Here is a 24,155-nt window from a genome sequence, read left to right on the forward strand (position 1 = left end):
GTTCATTAATTTACTTGACAAAAGACAAATGGAAATCTTTTGCAAAAGACACAGGCAGACTAGAACTGTCACATATTCATTTTGGGACAAGTCTTTTCCGCCTCCCTTCATTTTAACCACTTCTGTCTTTACCATCCTTGTCCTATCTCAGCAACTGTACTCCATTCATTGTGCACTTTTGTTCTCGATTGGTATCCATTAAGGTCAACTCTCAGTATCCTCCTTCTTTCAAAATGATTTGACAACAACAACGCACCCTGTATTAGGTGGTTTTATTTTGCTTTTGCTTTTTCTTACTGTGAGTACATACACAGGACTTAAAGTCAAAGTGATTTAAATTACCAATTTTAATTATTTAAATCAGCATGCAAGAAACCTTGACTTAAATAATCAATTTGAATTGTTTTGTATTCATATTCTTAGTTACTTTCTAAACAAAGGTTGAGTCTCATTATTGGTAACAATTAAAATATTTATTTGCAACTAAATATAGCCTTTATACTTAATTTGGTGCACTTTCTTGCTAATCAGGAGGATATACTATATTCACGCACATTTATTTGAGCAATTATATAGCTCAATTCATTCAGGTTTTTAAATTTTACATTTTTAATACATTAGAAAATTGTGACTAATGCATTTCTGATTTACTAGAGGATTAATATTTTATTGAGGATTTGTGTCAGCCTATTTGGATGGAAATTTAAATTCAATTAAAATGCACAAAATAGCATTTTTTATTAAATAATACTACCGGTACCTTAAAAGTGCTGGTTACATAAGAAACAAGTTTTGCAATGAAAGGTAACTGAATTATTTAAAAAAGGAAGTACTATCTGCAGTTAATGAATTGATATTGTTTCCGGTCACCATGTCCTTTAAGATTTTAGAACTAGTAGAGCTCACCCTTTCCTCATACCGAGTTTTTAGGTACAGATTGGAAAAAGAAACCAGTTTTCCTGCTTTTTCAGCTCCCAGTTGGTTTCTTAACTTTGAACTAGTCATTGAACTGAACTGTTGAATAGACTGAAATGAAGAAAAAATAAAAGGCGTACTTGTGGCACCTTACAGACTAACAAATTTATTTGAGCTTAAGCTTTCATGAGCTACAGCTCACTTCATTGTAGCTCACGAAAGCTTATGCTCAAATAAATCTGTTAGTCTCTAAGGTGCCACAAATCCTTCTGTTCTTTTTGTGGATACAGACGAACACGGCTGCTACTCTGAAACCTGTCATTATGCAAGGAAGAAAAAATAGTCTCTCTTCACTTGCAGAAGAGGCTACTGCTTTAAAAAGTTGACTTAGCACATCAACGAACCATGACTCTGTGTGCTTAGCCAGCGTCTTCCACCATTTATTGGTTTGACTTCCTTTAAAACTTGGCAGCAAACATGTACTCTATGTAAATAATCATATATTGTATTTAAATTTAAAATTATAGATTTAATTCAAATTATTTGACTAGATTATAATGTGTTTCAGTCTTTACATAGGTCATCCATTTCAAAGTTAATTTAAAACATAAACCTATACTTAATATAAAAACATTGATTTTTGTATCCATCCTGTATGTAAGCAACACCAAACTTATAAGTAACAATTACTGTAAGTTATGTCATACCCCACTCATAAATAGCACAAGTTTGGCATTTATAAAGCATTTTTCAGCTAAAGATCTCAAAGTACTTTATAGAATTGTGTAGGAATTATCCACATTTTACAGACGGTGAAACTGAGGGAGAAAGGCTAACTGATCTGTCCAAGGGCACATGGCAAGACTGTGGCAGAGGTAGGAGTGGTCTCCACTCACAGTTCAGTGCTCTACCTTCTGGAGCATACTGGATTCCCCAAGTCAAAATAAATAGGTAATTATTTGCTCTACATAAAAAGCTCAGAGTCCCTCAAGGGAAGAAGTTTTTTAATATCAATACTAAGGACTCTTTTAAAAGCAGAAGTCATTGGGTCTTTACAACTTGCCTACTCTGTGTTTTCAAAACAAATGTATTTAATATTAAACACAGAATCATAGAATATTAGGGTTGAAAGAGACCTCAGGAGGTCATCTAGTCCAATCCCCTCCTCAAAGCAGGACCAACACCAACTAAATCATCCTAGCCAAGGCTTTCTCAAGCCGGGCCTTAAAAACCTCTAAGGATGGAGATTCTATCACCTCCCTAGGTAACCCATTCCAGTGCTTCACCACCCTCCTGGTGAAACAGTGTTTCCGAATAGCCAACCTAGACCTCCCACACCGCAACTTGAGACCATTGCTTCTTGTTCTGTCATCTGCCACCACGGAGAACAGCCTAGCTCCATCCTCTTTGGAACCCCCCTTCAGATAATTGAAGCCTGCTATCAAATCCCCCCTCACTCTTCTCTTCTGCAGACTAAATAACCCCAGTTCCCTCAGCCTCTCCTTGTAAGTCTTGTGCCCCAGCCCCCTAATCATTTTTGTTGCCCCCCCACTGGACTCTGTCCAATTTGTCCACAAACATCTACCTATATATGTTAATATACCTTCCTCGCTAATGTTACAAGTTTTAAGAAAATTAAGACTGTTCCCTATTATTAAAAAATAGCCATACTCTTGAAATTTAGCAAATCTGTTTTTGCTTTGGTCTATGAGGTTTTGCTTTCTTTTTGAAAAAAGTAAATTTTAGTTTAGAAGGGAAAACAAATTATAGTAATACTTTTTAAACTACAGGGGGTTCAGAGAAGGGTAACTAGAATGATTAAAGACATGGAAAAACTTTCACATCCAAAAAGATTGAAATGAGTGGGATTATTTACCTTAGAAAGGAGACAAATGGAGGGGACATGATAAAAAATACAAAAAATGATGAATGATGTACAGAAGGTACATCACGGATCTTATGTTCTATCTATAGCATATCACAAAATAAGAGGTCAGACAATTAAATTAAAAGTGGGAAGTTAAAAGTACAGAAGGATGAAACCTTCTATGAGGGGCAGATTATCTCACATATGTCTACTGTGTAGTTCTTTCACCTGGCTCTGAAACATTCAGTACCAGCCACTGTTGCAGAGAGCATACTGGGCTAGATGGACAGTGGTTTTGATCCAACATGGCAATTGCTATCATATGCAGAGGCATTCTGTTGCAAATGATGAAGTTATAAGAAATTAGCTGAGCACAGATTTCTAGAATTCCAAGCCTTAATACATCACAATTAAACCAAAAATTCTATTTATTTTTAAGATAAATCTTTATTTATAGCAAATCTAAGATTCGCTATACCATGCTAGTACACCAAGTGCCATTAGCTTGCTTTGGGCACACAGGACAGAGATTTTCTTTTGGGTGTGTGTGTGTGTGTGGCGCCTCGTACAATGAGGCAATACCAGACTGGGGCCTGTCAATTTGCCCAGCCTCATCAATTATTCACAGAAAACTGAAAATAATAATGCACACCTATCCAACTGTACAGGTCAGTACTCAAATAGGAGAGTTCTACACGAATGCCTTGAGGTGAAGCACGAAATGTATTATTCTTATTTTACTCAGATTGAGTAACAACAAGTATGCATACAAGTACCTGGAAACAGATGTAGTAGTAGTTCAAGGAAAAATTCATCTTAAAGGTTAGATTAGTGAAAACCCAAGTTTCAAAGCGAGGAAATAATGTAATAGTGACAGCTATGTTTGGCATAGCTAGAACAATGATGACAACAAAAAAGGGTAATCTATTTATATTTGATCTACAAGAACAACTAAATTTCAAGCAATATGAAGGCGAGACACACTCACATATAGTAGCTTATAGACTCAGCCATTTTGTTGACTGTACTTTTTGCCAGCCTGATTTTCAGTTCACTTGCAGCTGAGGAACTGCTAAACAGTCCTCAACCAGAGCATTTAATTTTATGTTATAATCTACATAATAATTCATGCCTTTCTTCTCAAAAATTGTGTCTTGCCAAAGAGCATCATTTCTATTTCTTTATTTCTGAAAGGCTTTCTGCATCCCACCCCAAAGCACCAGACCCTCAAACTGCAGCCTGTCTTGTATTCTACAGAAAAATGCTTGCAGCATTGGTACAAAGAATCTTCTTTGTACCAATGGGAGTGGCTGGGTCATTACACATATTGAATCTATTTCCCCAGGTTAAGTATCCTCACACCTTCTTGTCAACTGTCTAAATGGGCCATCTTGATTATCACTACAAAAGTTTTCTTCTCCTGCTGATAATAGCTCATCTTAACTAATTAGCCTCTCACAGTTTGTATAGTAACTTCCAATTTATCTGTGTGTGTGTGTATATATATATATATATATATATATATATATATCTTACTATATGTTCCGTTCTATGCATCTGATGAAGTGGGCTATAGCCTGTGAAAGCTTATGCTCTAATAAATTTGTTAGTCTCTAAGGTGCCACAAGTCCTCCTGTTCTTTTTGCGGATACAGACTAACACGGCTGCTACTCTGAAAAGAATGTTCAGTTTCACAGATTATATGGAAATGAAGCGTAAGTAACGTGAGCAAAGCAAGTACATTCAGAGATCCAGTGAAAACTACTATCAGAATAGAGTCAGGACCACATTATCAAACACTAGCAATCCATGGTGAAGTACAGATGTACAGTGGAGAGAGAGGGAAAAGTAAGTACACAACTATCACTTGTGAAGTCTTGTCAACCTAAGATTAAAAACCTATTTGACAGAAGATATCACTGAAGCAGATGTCAGGTGGTGTAAAGAAACTGAATCTGAATGATAGTTGAACTCAAAATTGGTTGCATTATATAAACCTTATGAAAAAGGAACAAAATATATTGGGTTGAAAAAAATGGTGCTTGTATCCAAAGCTCTAAATTGTGTTTACAATACATATACTGTTAGGTTGCACATTTAGAGTCACTATAGAATGTTTGGCAAATTATTGAAAATTCTTGCAGCACGCCCGCAAGAATTAGCAAAGGAGTAGCCACAGGGGCAAGGCCCATAGTGATTGTATGAACTTTACAAATCCTGATTGGTTATTCTGACTAGGTGACGCTGTCAGCAGGAAGACAATTTATCTGCATCATAGACACATCCCAGAAGATAATTAAGGTTATACTGCGATTTGCAGTTACCATTTAGTGGTGACTAAAATCCCATTAGATGATGTCTCGCTTGGCAGTTGTTGTGCTGTAATTCTTCATTATTATGCTAATCATAATCATCTCACTATTATAGTAGGCTCCCCAAAACTGCAAATAAATAATAATATGTATAAAAAAACTTTAACACCAAATTTACATTACTTACTCTGAGGGCAGCGACTGAATTTTCAAGAAGTAAATCTGTTTAGTAACTTAGAAACATTTTTTAACAAATTACTCTTTGAAATGTAAACCCACAAGTCTAATGTTTTCTTCCGTTTCCTCTGGACAAGTGAACGGTTAGTTTTAAGACTTGAGAATTTCGGTTCATGTAGTTCCACGCCAAATCTGACACAGGCTACTTTTCAAACAAAAAAAGTAATGCAATAATTAACATACTTATTATATGTTTGAATAAAACCATATTCATGATTATTATTTTTGTGTGTGTCAAAGGAAACAGGCAGATAATGGGTTTGTTGTCAAAACAGCCTATAACCCAGGCAGTGAGGTGCTGAAGCATAGCACTTTCCTGCCCGTGCTGGAACCAAGGCCCTATTTCCTCAGGGCTTGCCTACACTGGCAAGTTTTGTTGCCAAAAAACTGCCTTTTGGCAACAAAACAGCAAGAGCATACGCACTACAATGAGACTTTTGTCGTGAAAAACGCCCAGTTTTGGCAACAAAAAACTTCCATTCCTATGAGAGACTTTTGTCTTTTCCCCTCGCTTTATTGTCGACAAAGAGCCAGTGTAGACACTGCTGATTGTTTTGTCGCCAAAACTGGCTTCCCCCAGTATCCCACAATGCCTGCCCTGATTGCGCTGCTCAGTGGTTTGATCTCTGCTGCCCCGCAGGCAAGAGCCCCTCCCCTTTCAAAGCTCTGGGAAGTATCTGTGTGCTGCTCCGATTGGGGAACAAACAAAGAGCAAATCACTGGACTGCTCTTGTTCTTCCCTGCACTAGGAACATAGCAGCAGGCAGACTGATGCCGCAGGAGGAGTGGGACAGACTGCCGTGCTGCTTTGCCATTCCTCAGCTCACAGAGCTACTCATGATGCTGCTCTCCGCAGCTGAAGGGGCTGTGGGAAAACTTGGAGAGAATCCCAAGATGCGCAGCGATCAGCTCTTCTTTCCCACAAGACTGCACTATGGGATACATACACACAATGCATTGCTCACCCTGTTGGTGGTGGTGTCCCCAACGTGGACATGATCTGTCGACTGAGGGAGCAAGTATGAACACCCTTTGGCGATTTTTATTTTCTCGACTTTTGGGTGTCGACATAAGTTTTGTCAACAAAACTTGGTAGTGTAGACAAGCCCTCAGACTCCTTCACTCTTATCCTTCAGGGAACTGCTGCTCTCTAGTATCACACTCAGGGCTTTTCTACATTACCCGCTGGATCGACGAGCGGCCATCAATCCAGTGAGGGTCGATTTATCGCGGATAGTCTAGACGCAATAGATCGACCACTGAGCGCTCTCTCATTGACTCCGGTACTCCGCCAGAGCGAGAGGCGCAGGCGGAGTCAACAGGGGAGTGTCAGCTGTCGACTTACCATAGTGAAGACACCGCAGTAAGTAGATCTAAGTATGTGGACTTCAGCTACGTTATTCACATAACTGAAGTTGCGTAACTTAGCTCGATCCCCACCCACCAGCGTAGACCAGACCTCAGTACCTTTTGTCAACCCTCGGACCATCTATCTTTTTTAGGTGTCCAGACCCTTCCTGGCTTCTCAGCCTTTCTGCATACCTATGGTCTCCAGCCAGAATTCACCTAAGCTTCTTCGATGCCTCCCCAAAATCCTCAATCGATGCCTCCCCAAAACCCTCAATGCGCCCCCCCCGCAGGAGACACCCAGACCCAATCTGTCACATTTAATAGCCTGAGGAAAGTTCTCTCTGTCTAGCAGAAGCCACTTCTCAGATAACGCTTTCTACAAATATCCCCTTCTCCTTACCCCTTCCATGTCCCATGTGACTGGTGGGTCACAGTGAGAGGCTAGGACAAGGAAGAGACCTGCAGCAAAAGTAGCCTAGAAAGTAGACATAGTAGCTCTGCTAAAAAGGCAATTTTTAAGTTTGGAACACATGCTACAGCTTGTCAGAGATAAACCTTGGTCCAAGAGACATTAGGTCCTAGACTCCTTCTGGTGAATGTTAGTATCACAGAAAGGTAGGGCTGGAAAGGACCTCGATAGGTCATCTAGTCCAGCCTCTTGTACTGAGGCAGAACAAAGTATAGCTAGACCATCCCTGACAGATGTTTTTCTAACCTCTTCTTAAAAACTTCCAATGATGGGGATTCCACAATCTCTCTTGGAAGCCTATTCCAGAGGTTAACTATCCTGATAGCTGGAAACACTTTTCCTAATATCTAACCTAAATCACCCATGTTGCAGATTAAGCCCATTACTTCTTGTCCTACCTTAAGTGGATGTGGAGAACAATGGATGACCATCCTCTTTATTTCAGCACTTAACATATTCAAAGACAGTTATCAGGTTCCCACTCAGTCTTCTTCTCTCAAGACTAAACATGTCCAGTTTTTTTAACTCTTCCTCATAGGCCAGGTTTTCTAGACCTTTTATCATTTTTATTTCTCTCCTCTGAACTCTCTCCAATTTGTATTGCTGTGAGTCCATAAAAGGTTGGAGGTGCAATGGACTGGGAATGTGTAGGGAACAAAGGCGAAGCGGAGGCTTTAGCCAGGGATACAGAAGGATCAGGGGCCATTGTAATGGGTGCTTGTAGTGTGGTGGCTGCCCCACTCCTATACTAGATGGGGCTTCAGCAGGCCAGAGAGGCTGTGTGGGTGGATGGCCAATCAGAGAAGGCCTGCTAGGGAGCCAATAAGAGGCTGAGTAAGAGGCAGCCAATCAGGGCCAGGCTCAGCCCTATATAAAGGCTGCTCAAGAAGGGAGCAGTCAGTCTCTCCCAGGGCTTCAGAGGGTGAAGGTCTGTCTCCTGTGTGAGGGGACTAGCACCAGGGACGGTGCAGTGCGGGGCAGGCGAGGGGAGCAGAAGGGAACTCCAGCCCGGTATCTGCCAGGCTGCAGGCCCTGAGGGAAGGGCCAGGCAGGTGTGAAGGGGAAGCGACCCAGGGAGAGAGGTGGACAAGGGGAGAGAAGAAGGGCAGGAAAGCTGCCGCCAAAGGGTCCCTGGGTCGGGACCCAGAGTAGAGGGTGGGCTGGGGTCCCCCCCTTCCCCTTTGCACATACACCCAGCCATTGGACGTGGCGATAGCGGACTGCACCAGACCCCTGGCACAAGGGGTTAGATTTTGGGGTGTGGTTGGCCGCTGCGGCTGGGCGAAGTGAAAGACTGCTGATAACCTCTCCCCCCGGAAGGGGGTGAGAGAGGACTAAGGGGGACTCCTGGAGGGCAGTGTCTTGAAGAGGATGCCGCAAGAAGGGAGCAACGCAGGTCCAGGCACCAAGGGAGGGCAAGAGATGGATGGGACACCACCAGTGGAGGGTGCTCCACACTGGACTGAGCTAATTCCCTGACAAACCAGCAGGAGGCGCTGCGCTGGTGAGACCCAACCCTGTCACAGTGCTATACAAACATATGACAAGGGGGGTTTTTTTCCTGGAAGATCCTACCCTTCCCACACTCCTTAAACAGGAAAAGGGTCCAATTATGGAACATGCTGAAACAAAAGACAGGTAACTGCTACAACAGTCCACAATCTAAATAAAGACAAAACCATTACTCAAATGTTCAATCTGAACCATTAAAACAATCCACTAAAGAAGATACTGTCTTCAAAACAAAGACAAAATTTGGTTTAATATGAAAACCTGCTATGTTAGCTTTACTTCTGCAGGATAAATGGCTCCACTGTAGGAACCAACTGGATTTAGCAAAAATTGCACTGCCATATTTGATCTTGTTTAGCAGGAGGGGGAAAAAAGAGAGAGAGAAAAAAAGGACGGGTAGGAAGGCCTATTTCCCCCATGTCTAAAGATATCGCTGCAGAACAGAAAGGACATACTGACCCTTAACTCTCCTCTTGAATGAGGGCTTGGTATTTCAGATGAAAAACAAAGGCATTTTTCCTCTGCACAAATGTATTTTAAGGTGAAGCTCCATCAAAGTGAAGTTGGTGGAAATAGAGAGATTGCTTTCGTCAGTACTTCCATCATGGCTAAATATTTTGAGCACTTCTGATTCATGAAATGCTGAAGTCACGTAAATATGGAGGTTTTTAATCATAAAGAGGCTGAAATTTCAGTACATACTTAGTAGAAACAAAGCAGCAAAAAGCAACGAATAAAAGTTCACCCCATAATATCTCAGAAACAAAGTGATGACTAAAGAAATCAAAGTAATCAGTTTTGGTTTGTGGTACAGAAGTTTACTTTTGAACACAGCTGGAGCTCAGCCAGCTCCCATGACAGCACCTTCAGGCTGTATTGAGATTTCTATGGGAGAAAAGGCATCATAAATCTGTTTCAACAGCTTTGTGTCATTCTTTTGGTTGACTTTAGAAGGTAAATTAAATGTTTTCTATTAGTATGGTAAAGAAACTATATAGTTTTGTTTTCATTTTAAATACTGTCTCAAGTTACGGAACACTTTAGCTAGAATGTGGCAAGAACTATATGTTTAATATTTGTAAAGCTTGCAATTCATGCTTATGTGAAAACAGATGTGTGTACTGCACCGTTCCCAGGACGATGGATGTTTTTCTATTTTTTTAAGTATGTTCATTTTTTGAACTTTTCAGTTAAATAATGGAGGAAATTGAAGCAAAAGCCAGTACTCCCTTTGGGGGGAAAGAAACATCAGAAAAATCACAAGCACATGAGTAAAGCTTTGGTACAAAGAATGAAGTATGCTTTTGAAAAGCAATAAGCATATCACTTGAGGCAACACGTGAAGTTGCCTTGATCAATTATTCATACAATTTACAGCAACAGTTACAGTTGCATCAGTGAAGGGAAAATAAACTAGGGCAAACACCATCTTCATAATTATGAAGTGTGCCCTTGATTTTCACTGGAACATTTGGCAACCATTTCATGTCATGTGTTTCTAGTTAGTAATACCACCCCCTTTTCCCACCAAAAAAGGGAACAAATTGATTTGTTGGAAATAGTAATAGCGTTCAAGACCACGTTTCAGTCTCACACACTCCCTGAATTATTGATAGCTTATGGTACCTTAAACTGTGTACATGAATCATAAAAACCTCCTGTAAGTATATCCACTAACCACTATGGAATTATTCTATACCTTTCACGAAGCCTTTACTTCATTATTCTTATAGTGTAAAATTTGATTTTTTATACACCATTTGAAAGGGATACCACCAACTCAAACATTACAAATTTCCATCTCAAAATTTTGTCCTTACTATAGGTACACCAGCAATCCCCTAAGGTAACTGTAACTGAAATACTAGAGGGCAAAATATTTTTTCAGTTTGGTCACTTTCCGTATTTGACAGCACTCTGTATAAGAATCAGTTTTGTGTTTTGTTCATGGTGTACATTCTTCCCTGAACCCTGCCAAACTGATGCTTACCAGTAACCAGCTGCAAGGCTGAAACTGAATCTGAATGGGCAACAGGCAGAGAGAGAGGGAAAGAAGTAGGATGAGGCAAGGAGGGCAGGAGTATGTTTGAGGTGTTGCTCTCAGGTTTGTCTAAAAGACCCTTTTGGGGCCTTCAGGGCAGGGATCTTGGGTGAAATCCCAGCTGTACTGAAATCAATCACTGACTTCCTTGGAGCCAGAATTTCACCCTATGTCTTCGAATGTGTTTATATAGTCCCTGCACAATGAGCCTTGGTCAGGACCTTGTGGGCACTACTGTAATATAAATGATATATTTCTGCTCAGCTGTTTTATTAGTATTTATCTTTGCAATTTTTCTAAAAGGAAGTTTTAAACAATTGACATTTCCTATCTAAAAGGCATGCTATCAAAAAAGTAATTTTATCATGCAATAGTCATTTTAAGAATTTGAAGTTTGCAGCCCTTTAATCTTGATGTTCTGCACAGATTTCTTTGTCTTCCACGTCTGTTCCTAGAGCTTTTCAGCCAATTTCTACAGGTAAGTTTGTTCCACCCATCCACCACAAAGTTCTCATTAATATAGAACAGAAATATGGTGAAATTCCTGTCTGTGCTACACAAAAAACTGTTTTAGTAGAGTCCCCTGAGAGGTTTGCAGCTGTAGTACAGAAGAGCCCAAACAAGTACAACTTCTAGGACTGCAGTTCACACTACTTATTTATTTTCCACCCTTTAGCCTTTACAAGCAATTAGCCAAAATGAATTTGGTACTAAGAAATAATTATTGTACTGGTCAACAGAAATTCTCTATATGGAAACTTCACTCTTCCCCTTTTGTTAGTGACATACTATAATGTTTCTATATTTTTCCGGTCACATGAGAAACTAGTTATGAAAGCTGCAATTAAAGTTTGGTGCATCTTTACAAACAGAACACATTACGGAGATCTCAAGCAGGCTGCTCCCTAGTGGATGTAGATTTGTGAACATTAAATTGAGGTGGTATCTTTCAGCTTTTTAAAAGGAATTTTTGCCAGCTCCAAATTAAAATGCACAGTCTGAAAAATAAATTTCTTACCTGGATAGAAGATTTCCGAGCCTCAGCTATGCCACTCTGAACTACTATCCTTAGGCTCAAGTTTCTAAATGGAATGAGGGCCTTTTCATCTCACTATTTTAGGTAGCTCTCTTCACCTAGGAATTCCAGAAGATTCCTTGCAATGCCTAGAAACATAGCAAAAGTGAAGGATATTTAGCTTGTTGGATGTAGATCTCAGAAACCACATTTTTAGATATGAATTGAAAATAGATACATTTAATATCAAAACCATTAGGTGAAACAAAAAGAGAACAGATGTTAGACAACAAAAGATATATAGATACTCCTTAGGAGGAGGGTGGGTGGAAAATGAGGAGAAAGGAGGTAGTCAATGGTTTAGGCTAACCATCAAATCAGTTGCAATATACTAGTCCTGCTAGTCAATGTTGAGGGTCCTAATCCTTAGCAAACAAAATATACTTTCAAGATATAAGTATGCCTAATAAAACACTGGCCCCATTTGGAAATTACATTAACAGATGCTTTGGGAACCAGAGAGGGCAGTGGTGTGAAATCTTAGCCCCAATAAAGTCAGTGGGAGTTATACCATTGATTTCAAAGGGGCCAGAATTTCACCCCAGGAATCACAATTTCTTAAGGCCTGTAGTCTCATGAAGAATGTAACTGCCTTTCCATCTAATAGTGTCCCAAATACTACCCCTGGATTATTATGAAATAACAATAATTCTGTATGGAGAGGAAATGTGGGACTATCCATCAAACTACTCTTATCAGAATTGAGGGAGGAGGCAGATTAATTACTAACCATCCTGACTAATGTGCAATTAACAGCTACCTTTATAAAGCAAAACATACATAAAAGTTACTTGTTTGAAGGTGGTGTTGCATGGATTAACCTCGAGAAAGGCAGTTCTACTTTACATTCTAGTTTGACCTTCATTACCACCAGACACGATGGACTCATAGTGCATAACATACAAAAGACAAAAAGAGCAATTCGGCACTGAATTCCCATTGTTATCTTAATGAAATTACAATCTTGTACATTTTTTTCAAATTGCTACTATTGCAGAAGCTTTAATCCTATGGACCTCATTCAGAATTTGATCCTAAGAAGAAAAGACACTATTCTGAAGTTAAGTTTAACACCTTTCTTCAACTGTGAGATCATCATCACAAGTTTTTAAAAATTCCTTATTACAGGCAAAGCTGGTAGCATCATCTATCATTAAGGATACCTGACACTTCCCACTAAAAGATCCTGTTTTCAGTTACTTATACCTTTTCCAAATTTCATCTATTTGGGCTAAAATTTCCATGCCAGATGTATGCCTCAGTCTGAACTTTTCTAGAAAATTCCAGCCAAAATGGTTCAGCCATTGCGGAGATCAAGATGAGGGAAATAGAAGTTGTTTTGCCCACGTTAAAAATTCTGGCCATCTTTCAAGAAACTCTATCATGCCCCCATGCTCCCCCAACCTGAGGAAAAGAGAGGAACAGGGGAAGAGACTGGGACTACTGGCGCGGGAGGGGAGGAGAGAGAAACTGGGACTGGCTGGGCAAGGACACTGGGAATCAATGGGGTGAAGGGAAGGAGGTGATGAGACAGATCTAATGAGTAGAGAAGGTGTGGGGGCAGAATTCAGACTGGCTGGGCAGAGAGTGGGACAAGGAGCTGGTGGGGGGATGGGCTGGGGGTTTGGGAAGAACCGAGGGCTGGTCTTCACTACGGGGAGATCAACGCTGATTTAGCGGGTCTAGTGAAGACTCACTAAATCGGTGGCAGAGTGCTCTCCAGTTGATCCCGGTACTCCAGCCCCCCAAGAAGATTAAGTGGTAAGTGGGTGGGAGAGCATCTCCTGTCGATGCAGCGCAGTGAAGACACTATTTTGACTCCAGCTACATTATTCACGTAGCTGGAGTAGTGTATCTTAGGTCGACTTACCCCAGTAATGAAGACAAGCCCTAAGATTGATTGAGCAGCCCAGGGAGGGTGCAACCTTCATTCTGGCACTCCCTAACTTTTATGTGCTTGAGCTGTAATATTAACAGTGTACTTCTAATGTATTTTTATGTGTGTAGTATTTGAGAATTTGTACGTGGTCAGCTAATTGAATACTATCATAAAGCATATGCACAAAGGGACCAAACAAACAATACACATGCAATGTATTACACTGCATACACACACAATGTGTATAAAAGTCAGTAACTTTGTTTGACTCTGTCTACCCATAACATTTTCCATTAACTCACTTGGCATAAAAGTGAAGTACTTAATTTAAAAGATGCTTCTTGTGTGCACTCCATCGCTTTCATCTTTTCAGTATGAAGTTGTGTGTGTCAAAATCTCTTATGAAAAGCTGGTCTAAATTTTCTCCAGCAGTCAGCATTCCCATTCAAGGGAGCAATTAGTCAGTATTTCTAAATGTATATCTGTGTTCATCCTCCCTCCTACTCTTGAACTAGAGTGTTCTTTGTACAAGGCAATGAGTTACTTTCCTAGTGGTCATGTGATGCAGCACATAAGAAATGAATTACTGCTATGAATATAAATTGGGAGACTGAAATTGGTTGGTTCAGAAGACTGTTAATGGGTACAGAACGTTTCACCTCTAGGTCACAGGGCAAACGAGCAACTCAACAGTGACTGAATCTGGTTAAAATCTTTCAATTGCCTAAGCATGATGAAAAATCAGTTAGGGATGGACACGTGCTATGATTACAAAAACCAGAATTACAGTTCGCAGACTCAAAGGCCACTAGAAACACACACCACGGAAGTTGTAAGATATTTCATAGACTATTGGTATAACCAATATTTTCAGCTTTTATTTAAAATAAAGATGCAGAATGTTTCTAGCTCCTCTGGGTATGATGATATCCTTACGCATGTGAATCAGTGCAGCACTGTCTTTCTCAGTTTTCAGACAAATAGCCTGAAATATTACCTCTAAAGCCAAAATCCTGCCAAGTGCCAAGCAACTTTCACTCCTGTTAATTTCAATGGGAACTGAAGGTGCTGGGCCCCTCACAAGCACTGTGCTCAGAACCCCCAGTTAACTGCCCTATTCATCTTAATAAGTAACAGTGAAATTTAGGGACCCTAATTCTCAAGCTCTCTTGCTTAACATTAAATTCCTAAATCACAGAGTCATAGAGTTTAAGGTCAGAAGCGACCACCAGATCATCTAGTCCGGGGTGGGCAAACTTTTTGGCCTAGGGCCACATCTGTGTATGGAAATTGTATGGTGGGCCATGAATGCTCATGAAATTGGGTTTGGGTGCGGGAGGGTGTAAAGGCTCTGGCTGGGGGTATGGTCTCTGGGCTGGGGCCAGAAATGAGTTCAGGGAGCAGGAGGGGGCTCCAGGCTGGGGCAGGAGGTTAGGATGTGTTGGGGGGAGGGCTCCAGCTGGAGGTGTGGGCTCTGGGGTGGGGCTGGGGATGAGGGATTGTGGTGTAGGAGGGTGCTCCAGGCTGGGACCAAGGGGTTCGGAGGGCAGGAGGCAGATCAGGGCTGGGGCAGATGGTGCAGGCTCTGGGGTGGGGCCAGAAATTAGAAGTTCAGGGTGTGGGAGAGGGATCAGGGCTGGGGCACGGGGTTGGGGCAAGGGAGGAGTTCAGGGGTGCAGGCTCTGGGCGGCACTTACCTCAAGCAGCTACTGGAAGCAGTGGCATGTCCCCCCTCTGGCATTACAGCCAAAAGACACTAGACTATTAAGTGCAATGGGCAGACAATAGGCGGGACCAAGGCACACCAATGCTCAAGGCCCCAGCAAAAGCAGGGAAATGATTAAGTAAGATATACCCAGATAATCCTGGATAAACCCTGGGAAACCCACACACCGTACAGAAAAGCAAAAACACCCAAAGGTCATTGCCAAATTGACCTGGGGAAAAATTCCCTGTATATGGCAATCAGGTAGACACTGGACATGTGAGAAAGAACCAGCCAGCGAAACACCTGAGAGAGAGAATGCTCAATGCCACTTCAGAGCCTCAGTGCTTCCCTTCCAATGTTCCATCTCCAGCCATAGCCACCACTGCATCCCTATTTCTAACATCAGCTACTGCGATTAGAGTTGAATTTATACTGTGCAATAATTAATAAATTTACATTTGTAAAATATTTGTGGTTTTCTGCAGATGTATGAGCAAGTAAGTTTATAAGCAAAAACATGTGCCAAAATAATTACTTTTAAGCAAATTTTCGGAAGGAGAATTCTGAATTTGTAATGGTCAGTATTAACTCTAGAAACCCGATTCTAAGTTATGATCACCCAGTTAGGATACACACTTGTGTGCCCAACCAGAATAGTTTGAATTTCAAACACTGAAATCTCACAAACTTCAAACTATCTATGGAAATTATTTGTGAAGTAACTGTGTATCATGAATAAATCTGAGATAAACAATCACCTTGGAAAATTTGTAAACAGAAAAAGAAACAACATTTGTCTGCTATGAATTGTTTATTGAGATTCTCCCACTTCTGGCTAATAAACTCAGCCAAAGAGACTGGGTCTTGAGAGAGGAGATTGTTGATGTTGTCAGACACTGGTGGAGAAAGTCCCACTTACTGGGTTGTACTGGAGATTAAGTTTAGTTTGAGTTTTTCTGAGAAGTTGCTGGTTTTGTTTCTGTTTTATTTCAACCAATGTCAAAGGGTGCCAAGAATAGCAGATGGATGCCTTTTTATATGTGGTTATAAATCATAAGAAATAAATATGAGGCATGACATAGGTGCTATTATTTAGGATTATATTCCATATAGTTATGTAGGTATTTTACCATAACTATAGTGGTGCTGTGGTATTGTAGTTCTGCTGTTTGGTGCAATAAGAGAAGACAAACATCAACAATAAGCAGATGAACAGAAACACACTTTTACAATTCAATACAAACATTTCTTTTGTTAACCAAAATTAACACATTTTAAATGAAAATCTCACTAAAATTATGCACTAAAGCGGAAAACTCATCCATCTTAAAACTGGAGCCACTTTGTAGGGATCTGCAGAGGAAACATGCCTTCCTACCAGAGCCTCAGGTTGACTGAAGGAGGACAGCAGAAACTGGCTAGTTCAAGCACCAGCAAGCCCACCCATGGTTGGCCAGAAGTGTGCAGCTTGTGTCTTGTAAATGTAACTACTGAACCTGTTCCAGCATTGGCATCAAATTGGTAGAACTGGTAGGAAAAATGGCAACAATTTTTGCTCAAAATTTATAAAAAAAATTCTGTGAATAAAACCATTGATATTTCAAAAGCTTTGTAACAGCTTTACAAATAACTTCCTTCTTTACTTGTCTACTGAAATTAGAGCTCTGGGCCTTATATTTCTCTCGTTAGAGCTGACAGGTGCTACTGAGGCTAAGCAGTGTACACACTGCAACTCCTCTCTCTGTATTAGGTGCTGCTGATGTCGTCAGCTTGTATAGGAGAAACAGATCCCTATGTTAAACTATGACAACTAAATTAATCTTAAAATATATATATTTGTAACTGTCAAAGCGACACGCTTTCTTTTAAGGACTTGGAACCACAGGACATATAGTTCTTATTTAAATAAAGGATATTAGATTTCACCCCAAAGAGCCCAGCGTAGGCTCTGCACAGCCATTGTCATCTAGCTATATAACCCCTTTCTTTGAAAATACCAATAGCCTCTATATCGCTTGTCACTGAGAAGTCTCAGGATATTTGTTTCAAATAGGAAAAAGTAGTGTTTTCCTTGTTTGACGTTTTCTGCCCTCTTTTCACTCTCTGGTATGGCATGAAATCAAAGTGCTGGGGTTTGTGAAGATAATGCAGCTCTAAGGTCACAAAAAAGACATGCCCAGGTTAATTATGAAGGATTTATGAATGACTGAAATAATTCCTTGTTCTAACAATTCCAAAAGCACCTCCCTAAACTTTCAAACATCACTGGAGGGGTTGTAGCTATTAAAGAGATAAGCTGATCTGGACACTTAATAGCAGCAGGATAGAATACTACCTGTGCTCACTGTCACTGGAGGAAAATGGAAGGAAAGGAAAGAAATATTAGTCTACTGTTTAACTGTAACTAGATAGCTTGAGGGCTCCAGCTACATTCTGTTAAATGTGACAAACTCTCTATGCTAAGATAGATTTGAACGCCTTCCGCAGCTGAAGAAAACTAGGATACCCTGCTATCCTTGGAGGGAGAGAAGTTATTTAACAAAGCAGATAAGGTGTAGGAGTCCACAGACTTTCAAATAACTGAAAATAAGGTACTATTTGCCAGTGGACATTATGCCAAAGAGAATCAGTCTACTGAATGTATACTCCAAATTTTTCCAGACAGGAGAGGTGAGTCACTGCTCTTCTAAATCCATAAAGCATTAGTCTCAAATCAGCAAAACCAAAACAGAAGCTTTGAATTAAGAAGTTACAGTGAATTTAAAGGGTGTGACATTCTTAAGACATTGAAGGTGGGGTTTATAATTTAAGGGGCTATTTTGCCTCATTCCAGTAATTTCTCTTCCAGACTGTTGTTAGGCAATTTGTTTCATAAACACACACACACCCTACATTAAACTGATGACAAGATTCAGAAATTAAACACACAAAAGTCAGGAAATGCAAAAGTTTGGTTCCCCACAATGAATGCTAACTCAGCAATACAGTATCTTGCATTTTACCTGCCTGTGTTGTCAATTTATGCTTAATATGTCTTTAGTGTGGCAGAGTTTACTGTTGTTGTGGGAACCTTAACTTCTGAAGTTCATGACTTCTGAATGGCCAAAACAAACAAAAAAAACTACACTCTGGATAAAGACCAGGAACGATAAATTTTAGCCCAAAAGAAGTGTTTGAGAAAATTATGAGCAACTGAAATGAGGGGTTTACTATAACTCCCCATAGAAAGCAAAGTCTGATGAAAACAGATACATTGTTGACTATTCTGAATGGATACATATTACAACAGGAAAAATAGTGAAACTGCTACTCAGGGCATTAGTGTGGTAACAATCCCTTCTAAATTCTAACAACAATTTATTATCACTACTACTATTATATGTCTGTCTTAGCTGTTCATGCTTACTGTAAAAATGTGTCGTCGTCGTGTCCCCCCTCCCCTCCCCCCATTAGGTATGGCCCTAGTAAGTAAAGCTTGAAACTGAAAATAAAATTTGGGGAAATTAAGGGGATTATGGATCTTTATTAAAGATCCACTCTTTCTCTTCAATTGAAAATAAATTATAGATCTATAGATAAATATAGATATATACACATACATACTCATTAGAAAAGTGCCATAAACAGAACTAATTAATTTTGTTTTCCTTCATTCCTTTACTAAGGAAATATAGCTCATGTTAGCAAATAACTCAGTTTTTAAAAGATCCAAGTATTGTGACTGAAATCTGCAGCTATGCCTGAACTTAGTCTATAGGGGTTGTTTGTTTTAAACTTCCTATAGAAGGACTTTCCTATGGAAAGCCTTCATGCCAGATGCTAGGTTCAGGGCTGTTATTACTTATAAGGTCCCCACCCACATTTTCAGTTCTCTCTCTCTCTCTCTCTCTCTCGATCTCCCCGAACAGTGCGTTTTACTTATAAAGAATTTAGCTCTGCATTTGTATCCATTACAGATTAACCAATCAGTGTATGTAGGAAGTATGCATTTTGTAGTCAGGGTGTCACTGTATGATCAACATGCATTGCTGTGCTGTGTGTCAAAAAAACAGTACTTGCAGTGATCATACGATTATTTACAAAAGCACATTAGGCAAAATATTGTACAAGTCCTTACTCCAGCAGAAATGCACAGTGGACCCATTATAAGGTTACATTTTAACAAAAAAGTGCAGAATATGTTTCTTTTAATACGCTTCCATGGAAAATCTAACTGCTGCTGGTATAAATCTAGTCTTTCAGTAGCAATCATTTTCTACATATCCAACTTCATATATATGTGAACTGTATCTATTTCTATGGGTATATATATATATACACACATCTTAGAAAGGTAGGTGATTGTTCACTTACAGAGAACTTCTTAGATTATGGAAAATGAAGAAAACAACTTGCAGAAGGGAATAAAGTTGCTTCCCTTGCTGTACTATGCTATATGTTACTAACAATTGCTTTTTGCTTTTTTTTTTAATTCCGCTGAATTTACATATTGCTACAGGAGGAGCCTGGCATCTGGCTGAATTTGTTTGTATCAGCTTCTGTGATAGCTCTATCAAACAACAAAACTAATGCACCAGCAGGAACTCAGTGTTGCGTGATGAAGGAAAGCAGTCTGAATTATTGCTGGCAAAACTAATTTCACAGATTATCTAGTCAGATGATTGCATCACACAGGACACTTCAATACATCATCATTTATCTCTGTCTTATTTAACTTCTACTTGGCCATTACCACTTGGGGGGTCCCCTTTGATAATCTGTTGCAATGCCTAATAGCTCTGCTTATATTGTATGTAAAACAAACATATAACCATTTATGTAGTAAGGAAGCGATTTAGAAGCCATTCACAAACTACACAGGAACACACACTAAACATTTTATTTACCAAGGAAAAAGAAACAGACAGAAGATATCCAAATATAATGTAAAATTTTTTGTATCCTTGCCTATGGGCATGTAAGGGAGAAAGCAATTAGTAAAATACTGAGTGTTTGAACATATACTATCATTTGCTTACTTTGATAAACATAATTCAATTTAAAAGATCTCCTTTGGGGATGGCAGTGTTAGCTATAGTGAATATAGTCCTCCCTCTCAAACATAGCATTATAATACTGATTCTACAATTAAAAGTACAGATAACGCTCAAGATGCTTATTTTTCCATTTACTGTGACAAAAGTATTACTTTTTCGACTGGAGTTTCTTACGTTTGATCTCATGCTATAAGTAGTGAAGAATTTATGGGAGCTACAGAAAGTTGCAACTGCAAGGACAGAGTCTGGAAGTTGGGAAGAGAAGGCCAAGGGTATTACCAGTGTCTGAAAAAGCAGGTTCTTCTCCGGTTTGAGAGACAGAGTAGTCCAACCACTTTCCAATGTAAAGGTTTGCAGTTCATTTACTTGCTGCAGCAGATGCTTCTCACACACACACAATCCTTCAGTTTGATGCATGTTCACCTGGGGCCAGATTCCGATACCTTCATTCACACCGACCAACAGTATTTCAGACGGATTGCTCATGCAGTATGATGCTCTTCTACATGAGCACGAGAACCAAAATCTGGCACTTGGTTGGTTGCCTGTATTCTAAACTGTCTACATTAGATTTCGTAGTTTGTGTGTGTTCTTGCCAGACTGCATTTATACATTAGCAGTTTTTATTTATTTTAACTTTAAACTTTACTAACAAGCTGTCACTGGGTAAATATGGTAAAAATGTCAAATGCTAAAGAAGACATAGTCATCTGCTACATTAAATAATAAGGATATCCAGATCTCAGAGCAAAGTGACCAGGATTGTGCACAAGTTAAGAACCTTTACTTTGATGCCCAGGACAAAGAATTACAAAGAGCAAATAAAATAAGATTATATACTGGAAAATATGTTTTTTAAAATGTAAATGATCATGACAGACTGAATACCAAGGAGTTAAATGTTCTGTATAAAGTATCCCTCTGTAAACGTTGTAACAACAATCTAGTAAAGTACCAATATTGTCAATAGAGCTGGGCATAATTTTTCAGAGAAATTTATTTGGCAAAAAAATACACTTCAGGTCAACCAAAATTATTCACAAAAAGAAAAGGAGTACTTGTGGCACCTTAGAGACTAACCAATTTATTTGAGCATAAGCTTTCTTGAGCTACAGCTCACTTCATCGGATGCACCAGATGTAGCCCACGAAAGCTCATGCTCAAATAAATTGGTTAGTCTCTAAGGTGCCACAAGTACTCCTTTTCTTTTTGCGAATACAGACTAACACGGCTGTTACTCTGAAACCCAAAATTATTCATAAATTCATGTCAAGTTCACCTAATAGTTTTGACTGAACCAAGAAAGTCAAACTGTTTTGGTAACACTGAAGCAAAACATTTCAACCTGAAAATGTTCATTTTGATTTTCAGGCATTTTGACAAAAGCAACTGAAAGGAGGACTATACCACAAAGCAGCCAAAGAGGCCACAGCTCCTTAAGCTTTAGCCTAGTGATTAGGGCACTCACCTAGGATATAAAAGAGACCAAGGTGCAATTCCTTCCTCTGCCTGATGTGGGGGAGGGATTTGAACACAGGTATCGCACACCACAGGGAAGTACTCTAGCTAGTGGAATAAGGGTCATTCTCTTTCTCCCTCAGGCACAGTGGCTATTCATTATATTCATGAATGACTATGAACTGTCACTATAAGTGACAAAGAGGTTTTGTTTCAATTCAAGGTTTTTTTTCATTTTCCATTCACATAAAATTTTTGAAAAATGTTTTTGGTTCAATTCAAAGTTAATTTTTGTTTGTTTTTGTTTTTGGAATTGTCAGTAAATTTTTAAAAATCCACTGTTTGCCCAGCTCTATTGATAGGGCCCTGTGGCACGTCACATCTTCCTTTCCTCCTTCAGTAAGGCGGTGATGGGGGCAGGGGTAGAGAAAGAAGGCTACCAACAACCTAGAGGAGAGGCTTCATGTTGATCAGGTTGAATACAACCCTGTTCAGGAGTATATTTCTTCATATTCATCTATTAGCCATAGGTGAATATGAAGAAATATACTCCTGAACAGGGTTCTTGAATGAGCCTTTGGTGAGAATTTCAGTTCCCGCAACTCTTAGCTTCTGAGAAAGGATTCCTCCCAGGTCTTTGTCCCTAGACGTCACTGGAGGGCCCACCTCTATACCGTAGGTGTAGTCCTCCAGTCAGCAGGTAGCTGGTAATTTCCAACTCCAACCCCAAAACAGTGATTAGATGTAAAACACAAATCAATTCATACGTGGGAGATCTAACTTTATCAGAGGTATTCAATAATAATTCACTTATTCCATACTCCATTACTCTAAGGGGAAGAGAACCAACCCCATAAGGAGAATGTTCATCTATATACGCTAAAATAAACCCTGGTTTAAAAAATGGCTCGTTGAAGCACCTTAGTTCAGAGAAGTCACAAATGCATATAAGAAATCAAGACTAGTTGTTTTCCCTGGGTTTCAAATCTCAGTTTGGTTGCAATACTAGCTGAACCACCACCAAATTCCAGTTTAATACTTGTGTAGTTCAGTAGCCAACAGCAACTAAATCTGAGTAACTGATTGTATTTCTCAAAGAAACTGGAAGCCGGCAAACACGTGAGGGGCAAGCAGCCAAACCAACCATTAATGCTGAGAACAGTATAAATCATCAAATGGAATGTGAATATTTCACACATCACTTTGGAGGACATAAGCCACTTACAGCTTCTATTATAAACATTTAATATTAGTGATCTGTCAAGTTATAGAAGGCATGATGGCGCCAATGGCCACAGAATCCCTCTCTGACCTTGGACTTACATCACTTTTGTTTTCAAAGTATCAGAACAGTACTGAAATTAAAAAGTTCCTGTATTAACGTACACATTAATTCACAACTCTTAAATTTATACTTTTAAAACTAAGTTTAATAAAGTATAAATTAAAATACCACCTGTGATTTTTCTCCATTTATACTGTTCATCACTATATACAGCTCAGAACAGTAGTAATTAGCTGACATTGCTTTTCTGTGACATGACATGTGTCTGGTTTTCATTTGATAAATCTTATCCACATTTAACAGCACTGCAGTCCAAAGGAACAATCATACGACTTTAATGAAAAGCTTGTAAAAACAGCAATGAGATTCATGCCATGGACAGATTTAATTACTAATATTAGGCATATTATATAAACAGTATTATAAAAGCCTTTTACACATCTGTGTCACAGCAGCACGGAAGCAGAAAAGGTGGTAAGACAGAGTCTGGTGTTGGAACACTGCAGATTGTTGACAAGCCGAAGGCCACTGGCATTTCACATTCACACTTGATTGCTCCATCAAGCATTCATTCTCCTCTACACTGAAACTTTAGAATCAATGGGTTAACTTTGCATTTGTAATTGAGAGGCAATTATCTAGCCAACACCCATTTTACAAATGGGATGGCCCACCACAGTTTTAAGGAATGGTTTCAATTGCCACTTTAAATTCAGGATTCCACAGTTAAGTATGTTTTGGCAACCTGTTTAGTCTATAAAACATATTTTCATAAAGAAAGATACATTGTTTTGGAGATAGCAATATCATAAGTGAAGATGCTCAGATACCACAACTTGTGTGCTTTACCCAAATAAAGAGCCAACATTTGGGGTTCTCGGTGATTTTTAAAGAGAAAAGGAGTACTAGTGACTTAGAGACTAACCAATTTATTTGAGCATAAGCTTTCGTGAGCTACAGTTCACTTCATCGGATGCATTCAGTGGAAAATACAATGGGGAGATTTATATA

At 39.4% G+C, this 24,155-nt stretch overlaps 1 protein-coding gene across 4 annotated transcripts in view; it reads right to left on the reverse strand.

Annotated features, from left to right (window-relative positions):
• FAM110B (family with sequence similarity 110 member B) overlaps positions 1–24,155 on the reverse strand; it is a 188,949-nt gene that overhangs the window by 116,371 nt on the left and 48,423 nt on the right. For 3 of the 4 annotated variants that reach the window (XM_048840733.2, XM_048840737.2, XM_048840735.2), the window contains one exon: positions 11,722–11,867. The exons of the other annotated variant lie outside the window; for it this stretch is intronic. The gene's annotated coding sequence lies outside the window, so the exon portion shown is untranslated. The remainder of the gene's footprint in view (positions 1–11,721; positions 11,868–24,155) is intronic. 4 annotated transcript variants of the gene reach the window in all.

This window comes from Caretta caretta, chromosome 2 (assembly GCF_965140235.1).
Source record: "Caretta caretta isolate rCarCar2 chromosome 2, rCarCar1.hap1, whole genome shotgun sequence".
In the NCBI taxonomy this organism is placed as follows: Eukaryota; Metazoa; Chordata; order Testudines; family Cheloniidae; genus Caretta; species Caretta caretta.